The 9205-nt window shown below is 45.4% G+C and overlaps 1 non-coding gene across 1 annotated transcript; it reads left to right on the top strand.

The window, feature by feature from the left end:
* The first annotated feature begins 8003 nt into the window (after nt 1-8003).
* Nucleotides 8004-8106, top strand: LOC112205080 (U6 spliceosomal RNA). Its single transcript, XR_002938944.1, has one exon. It is a non-coding gene; the product is annotated as a U6 spliceosomal RNA (small nuclear RNA).
* The last annotated feature ends 1099 nt before the right edge of the window (nt 8107-9205 follow it).

Here is a 9205-nt window from a genome sequence, read left to right as displayed (position 1 = left end):
TCCCTGGGTCTCCAGCTTGCAGATGGACTGTCATGAGATTTTTCAGCCTCCATATCACTTGAGCTAATTCCTCTAATAAATCCCCTCTCGTCTGTCTGTCTGTCTGTCTGTCTGTCTATCTATCTATCTACCTATGCATCCATTGATCCTGTTGATTCTTTCTCTCTGGAGAAGCTTTACTAATACAGTCTCTTTTTTCATCTTCCCTGATATCATTCTCTTTTCTTCCTTCACCAGAAGAAACTACTATCACAATTTGAGTTTCTCTGATTTCATGTATTCTTTTTTTTTTCTGAGACAGAGTCTCGCTCTGTTGCCCACGCTGGAGTGCAGTGGTGCAATCTCAGCTCACTGCAACTTCCACCTCCTGGGTTCCAGCAATTCTCTTGCCTCAGCCTCCCGAGTAGCTGGGGTTACAGGAACACACCACCATGCCCAGCTAATTTTTTTGTATTTTTAGTAGAGACAGGGTTTCGCCATGTTGGCCAGGCTGGTCTCGAACTCATGACCTCAAGTGATCTGCCTGACTCGGCCTCCCAAAGTGCTGGGATTACAGGCGACTTCATATATTCTTTTACTCTTTTTTTTTTTTTTTTTTTTTTTTTGAGACAGAGTCTGGCTCTGTTGCCAGGCTGGAGTGCGGTGGCACAATCTCAGCTCACTGCAACCTCCGCCTGCCAGGTTCAAGTGATTCTCCTGCCTCAGCCTCCCGAGTAGCTGGGACTACAGGCGCGTGCCACCATGCCCAGCTAATTTTTGTATTTTCAGTAGAGACAGGGTTTCGCCATGTGGGCCAGGATGGTCTCCATCTCTTGACCTTGTGATCCACCCACCTCAGCCTTCCAAAGTGCTGGGATTACAGGTGTGAGCCACCGTGCCCAGCCTTACTCATGTTTTTATACTTCTACTACATAACATGTAGGTAGAAACAATATACAATTACTTTTTCTGTGTGTTTTAAATATTTTTATTCAGTATCTGTCATACTACATGTATCCCTCTAAAACATGCATGTGCACGCGTGCACAAACACACACAAATGCTTATATATATCCAGTTCATTCATTTTAATGGCTGCACTACATTCTATCAATGAATACACCTCAATTTACGTAGCCCCGTATTGATGAACATTCAGTTTTTCCCCAATTTAGAGCTACTAAAAACGATGCTGCAAGACAATATTTGTGCTTGTCCTTTTGCACACGTGGAAGTTTCTATACGGTGTGAAATTTAGAGTAGAATTGTCAGAGGCGTGTGAACTAGAGCAACTCCATCTTAAATAGAAGCTGGGTAAAATGAGCTGAAACTTACTGGAAAGCATTCCCAGAAGGTTAAGGCATTCTAAGTTACAGGATGAGATAGGAAGTCAGCACAAAATACAGGTCATAAAGACCTTGCTGATAAAAGTTTGCAGTAAGGCTGGGCGCGGTGGCTCACTCCTGTAATCCGAGCACTTTGGAAGGCCGAGCACTTTGGGAGACCTCACCTGAGGTCGGGAGTTGGAGACCAGCCTGACCAACATGGAGAAACCCCGTTTCTACTAAAAATACAAAATTAGCCAGGAGTGGTGGCGCATGCCTGTAATCCCAGCTACTCCGGAGGCTGAGGCAGGAGAATCGCTTGAACCTGGAAGGCGGAGGTTGCGGTGAGCCGAGATCGCTCCATTGCACTCCAGCCTGGGCAACAAGAGTGAAACTCCGTCTCAAAACAAACAAACAAACAAACAAACACAGCTTGCGGTAAAAGAGCCAGCCAAAACCCACCAAAACCAAAATGGCGACGAGAGGGACCTCTGCTCGTCCTCACTGCTACAGTCCCACCAGCGCCATGACAGTTTACAAATGCCATGGCAGCGTCAGGAAGTGACCCTAATGTAGTCTAAAAACGGGAGGCATGAATCATCCACCCCTTGTTTAGCATAACCACAAAAAAAACCATAAAAGCAGGCAACCAGCAGCCTTCTGGGCTGCTCTATGGAGTAGCCATTCTTTTATTCCTTTACTTTCTTGATAAACTTGCTTTCACTTTGCACTGCGAACTCGCCCTGAATTCTTTGTTGCGCGAGATCCAAGAACCCTCTCTTGGGGTCTAGATCGGGACCCCTTCCCTGTAACATATTTCTGGCAACCCAGATGGGACTATCATTAGCTCTTCTGTAGGGTAACAGATTGGTCCAATTGAGTGTAAGGAGTTCGGTTGTATGTTTGGGATTTTTTTAGGTTATGGGTGTTGAGCTTGAACGCTTTCTTAATTGGTGGCTGCTTTTAGGCCTACTATGGGTGCTAAATTTTTTACTCTCTTTACAAGGTTTTTTCCTAGTGTCTAAAGAGCTGTTCCTCTTTGGACTATAGTGCAGAAACCCTGACCCAATGGCTACCTTTGGGGTCGTGTTGGGGTCCTGTAACAGAATTGTGGGTCACGTGGTATATTGGATGTTTTCCATTTGCTCCTCTGATCTTCTCTTTCTTCCTCCCTGCATTGGCCCCAGGAAACTGACCTTTATGAACTGCTAGCCATGAATTTCCTTTCCCTCTGACTTCTTGTTGGATTTGGCCTCTGGAAGATGCCAGCAGGAAAGCAGAGGGTGGGAGGAGAGTGTGATCTGGGCATTTATTCTCCTGGCTCCCGTCCTGCTGGGCCTCTGTGGGTTGGCTGCATTCCTCCACCAAAGGCCTCCTGTCAAGGAGCTCTCCTACTGCCCCTGCTCTTCTCCCTGTGTTCTGCAGTTCTGATCACCATTCCCTCTCTTTGCCCCTTCAGGCCTGGGGGCAGCAATGAAGTCCCCCAGGCTCCCCTGCTATTGCTACCCTTGTTGCTTTTTAAGGTTGCCATTAACCCTGCCCACATTTTGGTAAATAGTTCTTTTATTGAATTGTCCTCAATTACCCAGGGTGAGAGCTCATTCTGTTTCCTGCCAAGCATTGACTAGAACATATCGTATGTGTGTTTTCAACTTTACTAGACACTGATAAATCAAAGTAACCTTCCAGTCTCAATCTCTTCCAGGAAACTTGCTGATGAAATCTTAGATATTTTCCAACGCTACTAAAATATGATTTTCACGCTTTTTCCCATCTGAAATCTCTGCTCTGGTCAGATTGGCCTAGTCACTGGTCCGTGAGCATGGCTTTGCTGTTAGGTCTTCTTGAATAGAATAGTCTTCCTTCCATTTTTCCCATTTTTTCATACTGTGATCATCCAAGCCCCTCCACTTACCCTCACCCTCTCTCAGCTTCCTATGAAGGAATCTTACCTGCTTCATAAAATCATTCAAACTGCTGAGGGGACCGATGCTTAGCACTTACCGCCTCCCACCGCACCCCCTCGGCACTCTGCTTCTCTAAATTTCTTGTATGGTTGCTTTTCATTATTAATGAGTTTTTCTTATGTATATGTCAAATGTCTTCCATTACACTTTTCTTTAATGAAACTTTCGTGCTCGTTCTCTCTGTATATATTTTTAGTATTCCCAATATTACCAAAGTTACCTCTTTAGTATTCACCCATATTGCCTAACTGCTGTTTACAGACAGGTGCTCAATTAGTATTTTAAATGAAGCACTCAATCAATTTACTGCACTAACCTCAATAACGAAGAGTTAGTAATAACATATAATCTGACAACCTGAAATCTTCTCTGCAGTTCTAAATAGATGAAACTTTCATTTTCATGTCAGTTTAATTTATTATGTCACATGTATCCTGTTAAATGGCCTGTGTGTCTGAGTTCAGAGAAGTATACATTTTAGTAATGAATGAACTAATGCCTATGAATTTACTGTAGGTATAAAACTTCCATTAAAATAAAAATATTCATATTCTCATTGGAAAACAATAATTAGCAATGAAAACAATGGTGATACCCAATCAGGTTAGTTAATAGGAATCAAGGGCCTTCTATTTTCCACTTACCCCAATGTGAAAATCTGAGGTTGCTTTTTGGACTTTGAAGAATCTGTTAGTATCTGCAGGCATCCTAATGGAAATTGACACAAAATAAATGCATCCATACTATTTTTAACTCCACAGGGGGAGAAAAGGCAGGGAGAAATTAAGTTTCTCTGCATGAAAATAGGAAGAGAAGTATTTTTCAGGAGTTTGCCTAAGCAGAAAGAAAAAAAAAATTAGTCCCTCAACTTTCATAGCAACTCCCAAATGCAACAAAAATCACCACCACCACCAATCTCTATATAACGTATACTCAGGATACAAAATATCCTGGGTATTTATGGCACGCAAAATAATTTTCTCCCTTTTTTAACATTGGACTTTAAGTCATTGGAGTGCAGTGGCGCAATCTTGGCTCACTGCAAGCTCCGCCTCCTGGGTTCACGTCATTCTCCTGGCTCAGCCTCCCGAGTAGCTGGGACTACAGGCGCCTGCCACCACGCCCGGCTAATTTTTTGTGATTTTAGTAGAGACGGGGTTTCACCGTGTTAGCCAGGATGGTCTCGATCTCCTGACCTCGTGATCCGCCCGCCTCTGCCTCCCAAAGTGCTGGACCGCACCCGGCCTCTTTTTTTTTTTTTTTTAAATGAATCTGTGAGGAGCACCGCAATTGCATTTGTAAGAAGGTACTCAGAGTAGCAAGTAGATTCTAAAGGGGTGAGCCTGGAGCGGTGGCTCACGCCTTTAATCCCAACACTTTGGGGGGTCGAGGCGGGTGGATCACCTGAGGTCAGGAGTTTGAGACCAGCCTGGCCAACTTGGTGAAAACCCGTCTCTACTAAAAAAAAATACAAAAATTAGCTGGGTGTGGTCGCGGGCTCCTGTAATCCCAGCTATTCAGGAGGCTGAGACAGGAGAATCGCTTGAATCCAGGAGGCACAGAGGTTGCAGTGAGCTGAGATCGCAGGACTGCACTCCAGCCAGAGGCGACAGAGTGAGACTCTGTCTCAAAAAGAAAAGAAAAGAAAAGCGGCCGGGCAAAGTGGCTCACGCCTGTAATCCCAGCACTTTGGGAGGCCGAGGCGGGCAGATTACGAGGTCAGGAGATCCAGACCATCCTGGCTAACACGGTGAAACCCCATCTCTACTAAAAATACAAAAACAAAATTAGCCGGGCGCGGTGGTGGGCGCCTGTAGTCCCAGCTACTCGAGAGGCTGAGGCAGGAGAATGGCGTGAACCCGGGAGGCGGAGCTTGCAGTGAGCCGAGATCGCGCCACTGCACTCCAGCCTGGGCGACAGAGCGAGACTCCGTCTCAAAAAGAAAAAAAAAAAAAGAAAAAGAAAAAGAAAAAAGAAAAGCACCAGCTCAAAGAAAAAAATAGGGGATTATCATTACACATAGCAAGAAGTCTGAAGACAGGTAATTCTGGAATTGGTTAATTAGTTGCAAAATGATGTTGATAACCCAGATGCTTCTCAACTTTCTGCTTTGGCATCCTCAGTGTGTTGCGTTTTGTGCTCCGATGTAACCCTTCATTCTAACAAAATGGCTGTCACAGCTTCAACCATTCACATCTTCAGGAAAACTGTACTCAAAGGCAAGAAGGGCAATCTCTTCTTGTGCTTCTTTTTTTTAAGACAGGGTCTCATTCTATCGCCCAGGTTGGAGTGCAGTGGCACGATCTCCACTCACTGCAACCTCAGCCTCCTAGGTTCTAGCCATCCTCCTGCCTCAGCCTCACAAGTAGCTGGGATTACAGGTGCGTGCCACCACACCCAGCTAATTTTTGTATTTTCAATAGAGACGAGGTTTCGCCATGTTGGCCAGGCTGGCTCGAACTCTTGACCTCAAATGATCCACCTGCCTCGGCTTCCCAAAGTGCTGGGATTACAGGTATAAGCCACCGCGCCCAGCTTATAAATACTCTTTATGAATAACAGAGTGCTAGACAGGATAAAAGAAAGATTACAAGAGGTTAAAGAGAGAATGAATGGTGAGAAAATGAAAGTAGTCAATAAAAACAATTTTTATTTTTGTATTTTTTTTGAGACAGAGTCTTGCCCTGTCACCCAGGCTGGAGTGCAGTGGTGCGATCTTGGCTCACTGCAACATCTGCCTCCTGGGTTCAAGCGATTCTCCTGTCTCAGCCTCCAGAGTAGCTGGGATTACAGGCGCGCACCACCACGCCCGCCTGATTTTTGTATTTTTAGTAGAGACGGGGTTTTGCCACGTTGGCCAGGCTGGTCTCGAACTCCTGACCCCAGGTGATCCACCTGCCTCGGCCTCCTAGAGTGCTGGGATTACAGGCGTGAGCCACCACGCCCGGCCACAAACAATTTTTGAAGTTGTAAGGAAAAGAGAGAAGTAGAGTGAGGGTTAAGGTAGCTCTGATGAGAGAAGATGTTATTTTGTCTTCCCCACCCATAGCACAGATCTGAAAATGTCCAAAGGAGAATGAGTCCCTGAAAGGAGATTGAGGGATGTTGTCAGCAAGGAAAGAGGCAAGCCTTGAATCAAGGACAGGCAAGTTATCCGTTGATGAGAGAGAGGTGGAGTGGGTTCTGGAGTGGTGGTCCTAGAAGCATTGTTTCCAGACCAGCAGCACCACCTAGGAACTTGTTAGACATGCAGATTCCCAGGCCACATCTCAAACCTACTGAATCAGATCTCTGAGGATGGGACTCAGCAATCTCTGTGTTAACAAGCCCTACAGGTGATTCTGACGTACACTAAAGTTTGAGAATAAATGTGCCAGGGAATTGTTTATATTGTACCTACCTGTAATGTGTGCCTTTGCAATTTAAACTATTTTCTTGGGTCAGGAAATGTTTCCTGTTTTGTTCTTCCACCTGTGGGCTCAGGTAGACTCAGACACTGAGGCCCTTCTAGCCCTGAGGAGGGTGTACAGAACTCTAGACATACTAGGAGGCTTGAGTGTTGCCTCTTTGTTGCTATTCTTGCTGGGCTGGTTACCTACATTTCTTTTTTTCTTGCCCCGGCTCTTATTGAGTTCATAGACAAAGGGCCACCGACTTTTTTTTTTGTCCTGTTAATGACTCTCCATTGCAAAAACATGAAAGTCTGCACCCCTAAGCATGGAAAGCCAAGCCTTCTATGATCTCCACTCTGCTCACTTCTTGAGTCTTCTACCTTGCTGCCCTGAGGGGAACCTTTTCTCTCTGGCAAGAGATCTGTGGAAGGGAACTGAGAAAAATTCTTACAGAGTCCTAGCACCATTTGATCTGCTTGCATAGCTTTATTACTTGCCTACTACATGCCAGGAATTCTACAACAGACTGGGATGAAAAGATGCCTTACAAAGAAGCATAACATATTCTGGAAGAGACAGCCTGTTTTCATTCAGAATGCTATCACAGAATACCATAGAGCAAGTGGCTTAAAGAATAAACATTTTAAACAGCAAGCATATATTTCTCACAGTTCTAGAGACTGGGAAGTCCAAGATTAGGTGGCTGACAGATCTGGTGTCTTGTGAGGGCACTCTTTCTAGTTTGTAGATGGCTATCTTCTCATTGTATCCTCATATGGGAGAGAAAAAAATATCACCTCTCTCGTGTCTCTTCTTATAAGGAAACTGATACCATTTGTTTTTTTTTTGTTGTTGTTGTTTGTTTTTGATTTTTTTTTTTTTTTTAGACTGTCTCGTTCTGTCACCAGGCTGGAGTGCAGTGGCACAATCTCGGCTCACTGTAACGTCTGCCTCCCGGATTCAAGCGATTCTCCTGCCTCAGCCTCTCGAGTAGCTGGGACTACAGGTGTGAGCCACTACACCCAGCTAATTTTCATATTTTTAGTAGAGACGAGGTTTCACCATGTTGGCCAGGATGGTCTCGATCTTTTGACCTCATGATCCGTCTGCCTTGGCCTCCCAAAGTGCTGGGGTTATAGGCATCAGCCACTGCACCCACAGTAGATATCCACAAATGGTATCTACTGATACCATTTGTAAGGGCTCCCCCTTATGACCTAATCACGTTATAAAGATGCCACCTCCTACTACCCTCACCTTCAGTGTTAGTATTTTAACATATAATTGTTGGGGGGCACAAACATTCAGTTCACAATACAGTCAAAGAAACAAATGCTTTGGTGACGGCTTCGGCAGCACATATACAAAAATTGGAATGATACAAGATTAGCATGCCCCCTGCTTAAGGCTGACACACAAATTCGTGAAGCATTCCTTTTTTTTTTTTTTCTGTTGCTCAGGCTGGAGTGCAGTGGCATGATCTCGGCTCACTGCAACCTCCGCCTCCTGGGTTCAAACAATTCTCCTGCTTCAGCCTCCTGAGTAGCTGGGATTACAGGCACATGCCACCATGCCTGGCTAATTTTAGTACAGATGGGGTTTCACCATGTTGGTCAGGCTGGTCTCAAACTCCTGACCTCATGATCTGCCTGCCTCAGCTTCCCAAAGTGCTGGGATTATAGGTGTGAGCCACCGAGCCCCACCAGCATTCCATATATATATATTTTTTTAATTGAAAAAAGAAAGAAACGGGCTGGGTGCAGTGGATCACACCTGTAATCCCAGCACTTTGGGAGGCCAAGGCAGGTGGATCACCTGAGGTCAGGAGTTTGAGATCAGCCTGGCCAACATGGTGAAACCCCGTCTCTACTAAAAACAAAAATTAGCTGGGTGTGGTGGCATGTGCCTGTAATCCCAGCTACTCGGGAGGCTGAGGCAGGAGAATCACTTGAACCTGGGAGGTGGAGGTTGCAGTGAGCCAAGTTCATGCCACTGCACTCCAGCCTGGGTGACAGAGCAAGACTGCGTCTCAAAAAAAAAAAAAAAAAAAAAAAAGGAAAGGAAAAGAAAAGAAAGAAAGAAATCAGTACCTACATTTAAGAACATAGTTTTATTTATTTATTTATTTATTTTGAGACGGAGTCTTGCTCTGTCACCCAGGCTGGGGTGCAGTGGCGTCATCTCGGCTCACTGCAAGCTCCGCCTCCCAGGTTCACGCCATTCTCCTGCCTCAGCCTCCTGAGTAGCTGGGACTACAGGTGCCCACCACCACGCCTGGCTAATTTTTTGTATTTTTAGTAGAGATGGGGTTTCACCGTGTTAGCCAGGATGGTCTCAATCACCTGACCTTGTGATCCGCCCACCTCGGCCTCCCAAAGTGCTGGGATTACAGGCATGAGCCACCGCACCCGGCCCCAGAACATAGTTTTAAAGAAAAAGTAGGAAGTGGCTGAGAGAAGGTAGAGGTGGGTGTTTTCGATAAAAAGAACAGCATAAGCAAAGGCAGGGGGTTGAAACAGGACAGCAATTGCTGGGATCTCAG

Source organism: Pan troglodytes, chromosome 10, assembly GCF_028858775.2.
Source record: "Pan troglodytes isolate AG18354 chromosome 10, NHGRI_mPanTro3-v2.0_pri, whole genome shotgun sequence".
Lineage (NCBI taxonomy): Eukaryota > Metazoa > Chordata > Mammalia > Primates > Hominidae > Pan > Pan troglodytes.
Note: the sequence above shows the minus strand (reverse complement) of the source record. Positions and strands in the feature narration are given on the sequence as shown.